Source organism: Pleurodeles waltl, chromosome 2_2, assembly GCF_031143425.1.
Source record: "Pleurodeles waltl isolate 20211129_DDA chromosome 2_2, aPleWal1.hap1.20221129, whole genome shotgun sequence".
NCBI lineage: Eukaryota > Metazoa > Chordata > Amphibia > Caudata > Salamandridae > Pleurodeles > Pleurodeles waltl.
In genome coordinates this window covers 918015183-918029513 of record NC_090439.1, presented here as the reverse complement: position 1 = coordinate 918029513, position 14331 = coordinate 918015183, and positions in this window count along the sequence as shown.

The window sequence follows — 14331 nt, the reverse complement described above, 5'->3', positions numbered from 1 at the left end:
GGGATGTCCAAACAGTTGATTCCATGCTAACTGAAATGAGGGACTATTCCGCTTTTGAAAGTGATGATGTATATGATTATACAATGAATTATGGGGAAATGTTCTGCTATAACAATTGGGGACATCACTACCTACAACGTGCCACTAGATACAGGCCAGTATTGAACTACACACAGTGGGAACACTGTTCTACACCACAGGTGGGGAGTCCAAAGTATTATAGCGATAAATTTACATACTTTTCTGGGCATGATACAAGAAAAGCGGAGTCATATTATTTTAAAATACCTCCAGCACAAATAAGAAAAATTTTGCTAACTGATACAAAATTGATTTATTCAGATCCCTTTGTTTCCCTGCTCGCAGTTGAGGGTTACGAATACTGGAAGAGCACTATCGACTTGAAAAGTGTATGGGGAACACAAGATTGGCAAATACAGGGTAGGGAGGCTTTATTTCGAGCACGCCTGATTCCTGTGCAAATGATTTTCTTAAATGACTCTATTCAGCAGACATCCTGTCTGGGGTTAGCAAAAATTAAAGATCTGAACACGCCCAATATCCCTACTCCGCCAAGGTTTAAGGATTGGCAACACTTCCTTAATATCACAGAGGAAAGGCTAGACGCAATGGTTAAGGCTGGTACCTATAATTCTTCACTTTCCAGTTCCGGCGGATGGTTAATATGGCCTGCAGACACTGATGAGTGTCAAGCGCATTTTTTGAACTCTTCAGGGGGTTTTTCAATTAACAGGCCAGACCCTCACTTCATATCGGGTCAACTTACAGGTATAGTTACAACATACAGTGTGGGTAAGCTGTGCCAGCAATGGGTACAGACGAACACGTTAGCCGCAGTTAAGAAACACCTGAACACTCTTTCTGAAAATATAGATTTGCAGGATTTTCTGCTGGTTCCTAGGAAACAGCGCTCGAAAAGGTTTTTATATGCTATGTACACTGAAATTTTGAAACTTTCCCAGATTGAGGCTGCTGCGCTTTTAAGGCAACTAGATAAAGAGAATTTAGAAAAAACATTAGCTGTCATCGACAACGGCATGAATACACTGTCCAACAGGATTTATTCACTATCGAATATAGTGTTGTCTGCTATTGATATCACTCAGACAGACTTGTCCCGGTTATATCATGGGCAGACACAGCTACGTTCCATCATGCAGCTAGGTTGGACATTACAGACACTGAAAGGTGGCCACATTCCATGGAGGTATATTAATGGGAGTGAATTCTTCACTGCTTTTAACTTTTCCAAGGAACAAGTGACAATGGCTAAAAGGGAGTCTAGTTTCACCCTGCTTCAAGTAGAGAAGTTAGATAAGTTGCCCTTCACGGTAGCAGAGAGTCCTTCAACTATCTGGCTCTTACATGGCATTATTAATTTACCGATTTCGACCTTTCGTTTCTCGAGCTGCCTGAAACATCTTGCAGTGGGAAGATATGAGCAACTAGGAGATAGCTTTATTAAGGAAGAGTGGGAGTTGCCCTTTGACTATATGTCTGAACGCGAGAAGGAAGTCTTTCTTAGAGGAAGCGAATGTGAGACTGCTGTTCATCATTCTATGATATGCAAGCAGGTGTCTCTTCACCGTCTTTGCAATGCGGGGGTCGCAAATTTGGCCTGTTTTCTGAAGGGTACTCCAGTCCCTTGGATTCGCTCGGTATTTCATGTACTTTCCAATGGAAGTTATGTGGTACTGAACGATCAAAGTTGTTGCGGCATGCGACCTGGAATTGCCTACGCAATCTGGGTCACGAAGGTCGTTACGTGTTGTGGACATGTTTTGTTTCCCCCCACATGAGAGATAAAAGTATCTGACATGTGGCCCCACATAGATACTATTAATGTGAACTATGACAAGCTGAGTAGGCGCTATTGTTTCAGAAACAGGTCGCCTTGACATCCGCAAAAGAGACACATGCTCTCCAGATTGCGAGATCATCAGCGGAGATACAATCCCTTTTAAATACCAATTTCCCCAAACACTTTGGAGAGCTGGCATCCAGAATATTTAACGCTTCGAGCACCACTGGGATTGTTCATTTCTTTAAGGCTGTCAGGTCTGGTTTTGTGTCCATCTTCCAGACTGTCTTCGGCGTCATCCCATCAGCCATCCATTCTCTCTTTTCAAGTTTGTTTGGTGGCTTTCCAATTATTTTGGCTTTGATTGGCGGACTACTACTGCTATTTCGTCTGATTCGCAGTGGTTGTTTCTTTCCAGCAACGCAGAGCAATGGAGCCGCTCCCGCCAACTCCACTGTGCCGTGAGCGCATGGCTCGGATCTTCGGTGCACCTTTGCTGGTAGAACTGGAGCTTGACTGGTCGTTGTCATTTTGGCCACTTCTTTAGTGTATACAACCAGTCTTCCGCTGCATATGGTGTCTCTTTGAACATCTGCCTATTGTCTGTCTTGCTGTTCCACCGACATCTCCTGTGGACCACGAACTGCTGATGTCCCCGATGAGGGTTCATACACGGTCATGCAACTTGAGACTGAGGTTGCTCCGCGAGACCACCTATGAGCCTTCCGTTGTGAGATCTACCACGGATGAGAACACTGCAATAGATAACGATGCACCAGGAAGTACGGCTCACTTCTGCTCTGTGGATCCGTTGGTCCGCCCAGCACTCGACTTAACATCGGACGATGTTGACTCCTTTTTGAGGTCCTTGGTCAGTGACTTCGATGACATTCTTCAAGATCATGCGTATAACAAATAATTTGATGAATTGACTTGCCATTCCCGATTCCAAATTATGCATTTAAATTGACATTTGCTGTTGCACGCTGTGCTTGTCATAGTTGACATTAACATCTCTGTATGTATTTTAACAGATTTGTTTGAACATATTTTTTACACATGCTAGAGCTTTTTTGATTGTTTTTTGTTTTTAGCTTTTAGTTCAGATGCAAGTTTTAGCATTTGGGTTCATATACCTTTGTCATACCTGTTACGGCAATGGGGAGGGTGTAGTAAATCCTAGTTCGTTAAATTGGGAGAACAGGAGTTAGCTTAGCCTCTGGCTTGTAGACTCGTGCCCCCGTCACCTAGTGACTTTTAACCTACTTAGCTTGCTCTGTTTTAGCCCATTTAATTATTTATTTCTTCTAAGATGGGTGCCTTGTTTATATTTAGGCCACTTGTTATGGGTAACATTATCAGTGTCACTGCGCCAAGTCGCCAACATCAAGCACCAAAGACAAACAAACAGTAGGTGTTCACACTTAGGGATTTTCCCTCTCTATACTTTCGAGGGATTGTTGATATTAATTGCTGTTCCAAGCATGTCTGTTATCTATTGTTTAGGAACACACCTACATCAGGGGACCTTGTACATCTGTATAAATACATCACACTTTAGACAGATAATCAGAGGGATTCTGACGAGAGGGCATTGCCACCATCGCTGATACCGATGCTGCAGTCGTCTTGACGCTGACCCATTCTTCGTGTCCCTGTGGAGTCGGAGATAGAGACCTCATTCCAAGGTAACGAGGGTTGGGGGCTCCTCTCATGGACATGGCATTGGCAGATTAGGTTTAACAAACCCAGCTCTCCTTTAGGTAGGAGGTTAGGCCTTTTCACATTAGGGCATTAGGGCATATTACATCTCATATATTTTTCCTACATATTGCAAGATGGTGGGGGTCTTTATAATAATGACTCTTGTCTTCACAATTCTGTTTCTTGCATTATTCATTATCCTAATCATTGCAGCCCATGCAACTTATCGCAAATTGCAGTTATGTTAAATAAAAACTATTGTAACTCTACTTAATCTGTGTCATTGCCTGTGTTTGTATGAGACATAATATATCTGTGAGAAAAGGGTAATCTCCGTTTAACCACGACACTCCTTGAGATATCTTATTCTCAAGTCCATGCGTAACGGCTGCCATAAATCACCTTTTACTATTGTGTTTCTGGTGAGGTGCTGCTAGTGAGCCGGTAAGGTTGGGACAGCAGTTTCGACTTGTTGTAGGAAAGACGTAGTCGCCTACAAACAAAAGTACTGTCATCCTTAAACCATCAGTCTTGCTCAGAGCAAGAGTCCAAACTACGACATTTACAATGAACCTCTCAATGAAATGTTACACATGGATTAAAAACATAAGAACCTTCTAGAATCATGCTTTCTAATTCAAACATAGGCCCTCATTATGACCTTGGCGGGCGGCTTCGATTTGTCCGCCGGGCGGCCGCCAATGCAGCCGCACTCCCGCCGCGGCCATCAGGAGATCCCCCCAGGTTTCCGCCCGCTGGCCCAGCGGGGATTTCGGCCGCAACACAGGAGCCGGCTCCAAATGGAGCCGGCGGTGTTGCGGCTGTGCGATGGGTGCAGTTGCACCCGTTGCGCTTTTCACTGTCTGCATAGCAGACAGTGAAAAGCTCCGTGGGGCCGTGGCAGGGGGCCCCTGCACTGCCCATGCCAGTGGCATGGGCAGTGCAGGGGCCCCCAGGGGTCTCGCGACTCCCCGTACCACCAGCCTTTTCCTGGCAGTTCAAACCTCCAGGAAAAGGCTGGTGGTAGGGGGACTCGTAATCCCCTGGGCAGCGCTGCTAGCAGCACTGCCCTGGCGGATTAAAACCACCGGGACCAATGTGGGGGGAAACCGCCGGTCCCGGCGGTGCGACCGCAGTGCTTTCGCTGCGGTCGTAATACTGGGGATTTCACCGCAAGCCTGCTGGTGGTGAAATCCGCCACAACAACCCTGGCGGTTCAAGACCGCCAGGGTTGTAATGAGTGCTATAGTCTTTTGCATGAGGACAAGGAAATCATCGGAATGTTTTTTCTGTAACACCATAGGAGTTGTACAAAAGGGACTTATTATGCACGTACAATATTACATCTAGAATTCTAACACTATGGTTTCTTAAAATGCGGAAACATGTATTGTGCACATTGCGGATTTTCACAAGAGTTTGTAAATGCTATGAAATGATTGCGCACAATGAACACCATGAGTTAAACACAAGAAATGAATTGTGCGTCTTGCCGATTTGAAGGCCACCATGTATACACCATGAAATAGTAGCGCACAATGAACTTCATGAGTTAAGCACAGGAAATGAATTGCGCGTCTTGCCAATTCGAATGCTACCTTGCGAATGCAATGAAATGGTAGCATTCACTGAATAATCATGTATTAAACAAAAGGAATGAATCACGCGCCTTGCCGATTCGAAGGCACAATTGTGAATGCCATGAAATGGTAGCGCACAATGAAAAACATGAATTAAGTACAAGAAATGAATCACGCGTCTTGCCGATTCGAATGCCACCATGTGAATGCCATGAAATGGTAGCGCACATTGAATAACATGAATTAAGCACAAGAAATTAATCGCGCATCTTGCCGATTCGAATGCCACCATGTGAATGCCATGAAATGGTAGCGCACAATGAATAACATGAATTAAACACAAGAAATGAATTGCGCGTCTTGCCGATTCGAATGCTACCTTGTAAATGCCATGAAATGGTAGCGAACAATGAATATCATGGATTAAGCACAAGAAATGGATCGCGCGTCTTGCCGATTCTAATGCTACCTTGTAAATGCCATGAACTGGTACAAACAATGAATATCACGGATTAAGAACAAGAAATGAATCGCACAGCTTGCCGATTCGAATGCTACCTTGTAAATGCCATGAAATGGTAGCGCACGAGGAATAACATGAATTGCACACAAACAATGAATCGCGCGTCTTGCTGATTCGAGTATCAGCATGTAAATGACATGAAAAAACCAAGTGCACATTCACACGCACAAGAGTAAAATTGTTTAGCATGCAAATTAGGCCCAAGAACTCGAAAGCCTTCGAGAATGGGATTGGGGGCCCAGCCCGACCTCCGTCTTACCGCCCTGATCAAGAATCACCGACAAAGTGAAAGGGCAAGGCCTGGAAGATCAAAGTAGGCCTCCGGATCAGGAGCTCAGGAAGTTGCTGCTGCTCCGCACCGGGACCTCTGAATAGTGAGCACGTGGAGCTGGGCTGGCTCCCTTATATAGAGTCTTGGCCCAGCCCACAAACCACACATAGGCATGCTGCAGGGAAAGCTTCTAGAAGGCCCTGGAAAGGGACCACACCCTGACACACTCTGAAAGCCTGCAGCAATACATTGCTAATGAACAGTATTTGTAAGCACCTTGAACAAAAGTCTTCAGGTTTAAACTCCGCAAAGCAAAAGGTTAAACAACAGCATATCAGCACAATGCATAAATTACGTTATCTTGAAAGTGCTGGGTTTTTGCATTCTAGTCGCCCGTAGAGCGCGCACTGTCCTGATGTTGACAGTACTCCCCTCTACCAGACACGCTCTAGGGCCTGGTTTGTCTGGATTGAGACGATGAAAGTGCCTCACAAGTACTGGAGCATGAACATCAGATGCGGAAACCCATGAGTTACTTTCAGGGCCATAACCTTTCCATGAGATTAAGGGCCATATGTACGAAAGCTTTTTCCCATAGACACAGAATGGGTAAAATCCTTTGGTACATATGGCCCTAAGTACCATAGGTTACGCCCTCTCAGTTTGGAATCCAACACCTTCTTGACTTCGTATTCTACTTCCCCCTGTATTAGAATTGGAGCTGGATGAGGGCGGACCTTCTGGACTGCCTTTTTCAAGAGGGAAGTGTGAAACACTGGGTAAATCCGTAATGATCTTGGCAATTGCAGATTAAAGGTCACAGGATTGATTTGCTGAAGGACAGTGTAGGGACCTATGAATTTGGGGTTAAACATGTGCTTCTTCTTAAAGTCTATGGGGGTCATCCTGACCCCGGCCGGCGGCGGAAGCCGCCGGCCTGGCTGGGACCGCCAGAATACCGCTGCGCGGTCAAAAGACCGCCGCAGGTATTCTGGGTTTCCCGCTGGGCTGGCGGGCGACCGCCAGAAGGCCGCCCGCCAGGCCAGCGGGAAACACCCTTCCATGAGGATGCCGGCTCCGAATGGAGCCGGCGGAGTGGAAGGGGTGCGACGGGTGCAGTTGCACCCATCGCGATTTTCAGTGTCTGTATGGCAGACACTGAAAATCTTTGTGGGGCCCTATTACGGGGGCCCCTGCAGTGCCCATGCCATTGGCATGGGCAGTGCAGGGGCCCCAAGGGGCCCCACGACACCCCATACCGCCATTCTGTTCCTGGCGGCCAAAACCACCAGGAACAGGATGGCGGTATGGAGGATTCCCCAGGGCAGCGGGAAACCGGCGGTACACTGCCGGTTTTCCATTTCTGTACAGCCGCGGTCAGAATGCCCATGGGACCACCGCCAGCCTGTTGGCGGTGCTCCCGCGGTCGTTGGCCCTGGCGGATTTTACCGCCAGGGTCAGAATTACCCCCTATATGTCTTGTAGAAAGCTACACTTCATCAACTGGTTGATACTGCAGTCCCTCACAATGTTTCTTGTCATAATGCTTTTTGTATTTTTGTTTGGCCTTTTCTAAATGCTGTTGAATCAATTTCTGGGTTTGATGAAGATGCTGAATGGTTCTGACACAGCTGGTGTAAGAGAACTTTCTTGAGGGATCGTGATGGGTAAGGTGTCAGGATGATAGCCAAACAAGACAAAAAAGGGTGTAACACCAGTGGAAGTGTGGAATGAGTTATTGTAGGCTAACTCTGCTAACCAGAGCATTGATGTCGAAGAATGAAGTGCTTTTTCAGCATTAGCACGCAGGTATTGCTTCAAAGTCTGATTTAGTCTCTCAGTTTGACCATGTGCTTGAGGATGATGGCTAGTAGATAGTGTGGATGTGACTTGAAGTGTTTTGCACCATGTCTTCCAGAAATTGGAGGCAAATTGCGACTCTCGATCAGAGAGGATCATTTTTGGCAGTCCATGATAACGGACCACTCTGTTCAATAAAATAGTTGCCAATTTCACTGGAGGTGGGCAATTTCTTACAGGCAATGAAATGTCCATACTTCGTAAGACTATCTACTACCACAAGGATTACTGAATGTTGTTGAACCACTGGTAGTCCTGTAATGAAGTCTAAAGAAATGTGCTCCCAAAGACGACTTGGAGTTGGGAGTGGATGTAACAACCCTTTCGGTTTTGAATGACTTGTTTTAATGTGAGCACAGACTTCGCAGTTGTTTACCATTGCTTTTACGTCTTTCGTCAGAGTAGGCCACCAAAAGTAGCGTTGAATGAATTCAAGAGTTTTAGGAGTTCCTGGATGACTTGCTGTAGGTATAACATGCAACCAATGAAATACTATCTTGCGAAGCTTGGTAGTGGGCACAAACAAACAAGCGTCATGGAAAGGTAATCCTTGCTTGATTGACCTTTTGGGATCTGCTTGGGCCCATGTCTGCCATTTCTCAATGGTGAAAGAATTACGGATGTCTTCAAAGAAATCTTCAGTTTTTATGATGCATAGGACTTTGTCTGGAGCAACGATAGCTCTGGAGGTTTGAACTGCAGGCAACGTAGTAGACTCTTGGCGGGACAAGGCGTCAGCTTTGCAATTGTCTTTACCAGGACGGAAAGTTACCACAAAATCAAACTCAGCAAAAAACAGCATCCAGTGTAATTGCCAAGGAGTCAAAAGTCTGGCGGAACTCATGAACTGAAGATTACGGTGATCAGTATATACTGTGACAGTGTATTTGGCACCCAACAAATTATGTCTCCATTCTTCAAAGGCGTCACGAATCGCCAGAAGCACTTTTTCAGCAATGACATAGTTCTGTTCGGCTTCGTTCAGTTTCCGAGACATGTAAACTACGGGATGAAGTTGGCCAGTGTCTTTGTTTCATTGTGACAAGACTGCACCTATTGGCACATCTGAAGCATCAGCTTCCACTATGAAGGGACGGTCCGCATCAGGGTGAGTCAAGACTGGGGCAGTGGAAAAAGCTTTCTTCAAAGTTGAAAAGGCTTGGTCAGCTTCTGGGGACCATACAAATGTTTCTTTCTTTATAATAGCTTAGTGATTGGGGCCACTGTCTGGGAGAAATGATTTATGAACCTCTGGTAAAAATGTGCAAACCCCAGGAAACATTGTACATCACGAACAGTCTTTGGGGTGGGCCAATCAGATACGGCTTTTACTTTCTTTTCTGCCATCACCATACCTTGAGGGGTAAGGATAACCCCTAAAAACTCAACTGTGGTAACATGAAAATCACACTATGGCCCTCATTCTGACCTTGGCGGGCGGCGGAGGCCGCCCGCCAAAGTCCCGCCGTCAGGTTACCGTTCCGCGGTCGAAAGACCGCGGCGGTAATTCTGACTTTCCCGCTGGGCTGGCGGGCGGTCTCCTTCAGACCGCCAGCCAGCCCAGCGGGAAAGAGGCTTCCACGATGAAGCCGGCTCGGAATCGAGCCGGCGGAGTGGAAGCTGTGCGACGGGTGCAGTTGCACCCGTCGCGTATTTCACTGTCTGCGCTGCAGACAGTGAAATACATGTAGGGGCCCTCTTACGGGGGCCCCTGCAATGCCCATGCCAGTGGCATGGGCACTGCAGGGGCCCCCAGGGGCCCCGCGACCCCCCCTACCGCCATCCGGATCTCGGCAGTCCGACCGCCGGGATCTGGATGGCGGTAGGGGGGGTCAGAATCCCCGCGGCGGTGCAGCAAGCTGCGCCGCCGCGGAGGATTCAATGGGGCCGCGGTACACTGGCGGGACCCCGCCAGTGGTGCCGGTCCGACCGCGGCTTTACCGCCGCGGTCGGAATCCCCATTGAAGCACCGCCGGCTTGTCGGCGGTGCTCCCGCGGTCCTCCGCCCTGGCGGTCAAAGACCGCCAGGGTCAGAATGAGGGCCTTGGTTAGTTTGCAATATAAATGGTGCTTTCGAAGGGCTGCAAGAATTTTCTTGACATGTTGTACATGTTCATTTTCATTGTCAGAGTAGATCAAAATGTCATCGATGTAGACTATGGCAAATATGTTGAGATACTCTCTAAGAATGTCATTCAAGAAAAATTGAAATGCTGCTGGAGCATTACACAGACCAAAAGGCATGACGATGTATTCAAAGAGGCCATATCTTGTCTTGAACGCTGCTTTCCATTTGTCGCCCTCTCTCATTCTGACCAAACGATAAGCACCTCGTAGGTCGAGCTTAGTGTAGATTTTAGCTTTCTTTACTTGTTCCAGTAAGACCGGAATCAGGGGCAAGGAAAATTTATACTTGATGGTGACCTTGTTCAAACCCCTATAGTTGATACAAGCTCGAAGATCTCCATTCCCCTTCGGAACAAAAAACAGAGAAGAGGCTGCAGGAGACTTAGAAGGGCGGATGAAACCATTCTCCAACAATTGCTCTGGATACTTTCGTAAATGCTGGTTTTCACGTTCTGACAGGGCGTATACACGACAGCTGGGAAGTATCGCCCCTGGGATTAGATCAATTTGACAGTCATAAGGTCTATTGAGGAGGCAAGTTTTCTGCTTCTTTTTCATCGAATACATCTTCATAGGATGAATACTGTTTGGGCAATTTAACTTCTTTCTCCACGGCAGTGGCTATGTAAGAGTTGCAAACTTTTGGTACTTGAGACTTTTGGAGGCATTGTTCTTTACATAGCGCTGATGAAAACACGACCTTTCGTTCTGACCAATTAATCTCAGGATTGTGATGAGTTAACCAGTGTAAGCCAAGGATAATTCCATACTGGGGAGCATGGATCACGTCAAGGATGTGTTTTCTCTTTATGTTTACTTCTTTGGTTCTTACCCTCACAGATCACCGACAAGGGGACAGTCTGAAGAGTTACTGGCAAAATTACCCTTGCGCCCGCAATAAAGACATTGTCCATTCTTTCTACGTAGGTCTTTTTCATCTTGGGTCAGAGGCCTCCTGATTGTTTCGATTCCCATAGGCTCTGGCGTTCTTTCTTTCTGAGTTCTTGAGTTTCTATTATCTGGAACACGCCAAGAATATTTCTCAGTCTTTTTGCGTGTTCCCCTTCGTTCCGCTAAAAGATGATCCAATCTTAAAACAAGGTTTATGAGGACTTGACAGTCTGTAGGCTGCGGGTCTATTTGATCTAGAATATCTTTTAGCTCCTCCTTGAGTCCCTTGTAGAACAAGGCTGCTTGCTTTTCTTCAGGCCAGGATGTCTTGGCTGCCAGACGGATAAAGTTAACTAAATATTACACTAGATCCTGGTTACCTTGTTGCAAGTCTAATAATTCACGATCTGCCGACAATGTCACAGTTCTACGATCAAATACCCTTTCAAACTCATGAACAAACTTTTTCCAATTGTAAAGCAGGGGACTATCTTTACGCACAAGAGGAATAGCCCAAGTAGCTGCATCCCCAGACAGGTATGATAACAGGATAGCTACTCTGGATTGGGCATCAGGGAAAGTGTGTGGTCGGCAGGTAAAATGCAGTTCCACTTGAACCAGGAAAGATTGCGCTTTAAAGGGATCGCCTGAGAAACGTTCTTGAGGTGCTAGGGGAATGGCTGAAGGAACATTGAAGGAAATGTTCGTAGGATTACCTCCAGAATTCTGAGAAGAAGGACCAGGCCAGGACACCTATGGGATGTTTTTCCTTCTTCTCTACATTTTCCTGTAACTGACTTACTCTCTCAGCTAGGCTAGCTGCTAAATCTTTGGATGACATTACCTCTGTTTGGAGCTGTGTGATAGCCTTGACTAGCTCGTCTAATGTGGCCATGCTGAGAACAAACACAAACCAGGAGGATATTAATTTGTGGGTTCACTATTCTGTCAGAGTCACCAGATCCTCGAGATCTGCGCACATTCCCAACACGTCCACCACTAGACAGCTCCAATGCTCTGATTAGAACGTCACACAGTCTAAGAGAGTCCGAGTGGGGAAAAGGGGAATAGGTAGGGAACAACTGGGAAGGAGACCTGTAGGAAGCAAAAAGGTTAAAACACACAATATCAAGATTATATCATATTAATCATTACTAGAACATGATTCTAAGCATTGTCATACTGGAAACATGGATAACTTAAGCATGGACTAAATAACTAGGCCTCAAGATGTCTGATTACCTGTGAAGGAATCAAGAAGGATTAATACAACTTTCCAATGAAACTCTCAATGAAATGTTACACATGGATTAAAAACATAAGAACCTTCTAGAATCACGCTTTCAAATTCAAACATATTCTTTTGCATGAGGATAAGGAAATCATCTGAATGTTTTTTCTGTAACACCATAGGAGTTGTACATAAGGGACTTATTATGCACGTACAATATAACATCTAGAATTCTAATACTTTGGTTTCTTAAAATGCAGAAACATGTATTGCGCACATTGTGGACTTTCACAAGGGTTTGTAAATACCATGAAATGATTGCGCACAATGAACACCATGAGTTAAACACAAGAAATGAATTGCGCGTCTTGCCGATTCGAAGGCCACCATGTATACGCCATGAAATGGTAGCGCACAATGAACATCATGAGTTAAGCACAAGAAATGAATTGCGCCTCTTGCTGATTCGAATGCTACCTTGCGAATGCCATGAAATGGTAGCGCTCACTAAATAATCATGGATTAAGCACAAGAAATGAATTGCGCGTCTTGCCGATTTGAATGCTACCTTGTCAATGCCATGAAATGGCAGCGCACAAGGAATACCATGAATTGCACACAAACAATGAATCGCGCATCTTGCCGATTCGAGTACCAGCATGTAAATGCCATGAAAAAACCAAGCGCACATTCACATGCACAAGAGTAAAATTATTTAGCATGCAAATTAGGCCCAAGAACTCGAAAGCCTTCGAGAACGGGATCGGGGGCCCAGCCCGACTTCCGTCTTACCGCCCTGATCAAGAATCACTGACAAAGTGAAAGGGCAAGGCCTGGAAGATCAAAGTAGGCCTCCGAAACAGGAGCTCAGGAAGTTGCTGATGCTCTGCACCGGGACCTCTGAATAGTGAGCACTTGGAGCTGGGCTGGCTCCCTTATATAGAATCTTGGCCCAGCCCACAAACCACACCCAGGCATGCTGCAGGGAAAGCTTCTAGAAGGCCCTGGAAAGGAACCACACCCTGCCACACTCTGAAATCCTGCAGCAATACATTGCAAATGAACAGCATTTATAAGCACCTTGAGCATAAGTCTTCAGGTTTAAACTCTGCAATGCAAAAGGTTAAACAACAGCATATCAGCATAATGCATAAATTACTTTATCTTGAAAGTGCTGGGTTTTTGCATTCTAGTCGCCCGTAGAGCGCGCACTGCCCTAATGTTGACATTTCTTGTGTTGCTTGAGTGGTGCCACCACTCAGGAGGGAGATTTAGGCTACTTGCGAAGCCTGGAGGTCCTCTGGGGCTTTTGAGGTCGGTTTAGGGGTCAGCTCCTCTACAGTGGCGATTGTTGGGGCTCTGGTGTAGCAAGCAGGGGTCTTGGAGCCTCTTCTGGTGCAGCAGGTCCTCGTTTCTGATCCTGGCGGGTTCTTTGGTGCTGTCTTCTTTCCTCCTGTTCAATCTGAATTCCTGGTCTAGGGGAGCCCACTAAATACTGAATTTAGTGGGTGTTTTAGGGGGAACCTGGTAGTGTCTAATGGGACACTTATGCTTGGGTGGCTACAGCCACTACTATGATCACTTCCTGTGGGAAGGGTCACTTCCCTAAACCTGATTGGCTATTTTCCTCCATTCCAAGATGGAGAAAATGAGATAAAGGGTCCACTACGCATGCAAGCCCTTAGAGGTGGTGCATGGTCAGTGAGGCCACTCCTCCTACCCTTTGTCTGGTTTCCCACCTTTGCTCCGGCCCAAAGTGGGGGGTTGCAAGGGGGAAGCCCTCTGCTGCTAGCAGCAGGCCTGGGGGCTCAAGTTTCAGGGGCTGTATCCCTCTGAAACTCACTGCCAGGGTGTTTCACATTCTTGAGGGAGGGAGTGTTAGTTCCTCCACCCAGTAAGGGCATTGTCGTACAAACTAGAGAGCCGTGGCTCTCCCCCAGGTTTGTATATGCTGTAAAACTAGACCTTTGAGGCCCTAACACCAGAAAAGTAAACAAATACACACAGGCTCTCTGTACTTGAAGACGGGTTATGGAACATTTTAATTTATATACATATACATATTTGGCATTAACAATGGGTTTTCGGCTGAACGGTTTTTGATAATGGACAAAGTTGTCTTTGATTGACGCCTAGATACGGTTAGGTCAATTGAGTTCTTATACAAATAAATAAATTAAAAACTTCTAACAAACCATTGGAGTTCTATTCCGGCTCTGTGCCACTCGTCTTAATTTGTCCATCTTCACTGTTCATCAGATACCACAAACCTGAATTTCTTGTTGACACGTTCTGGAATTCCATAGTCAGATTGTGCGCTTA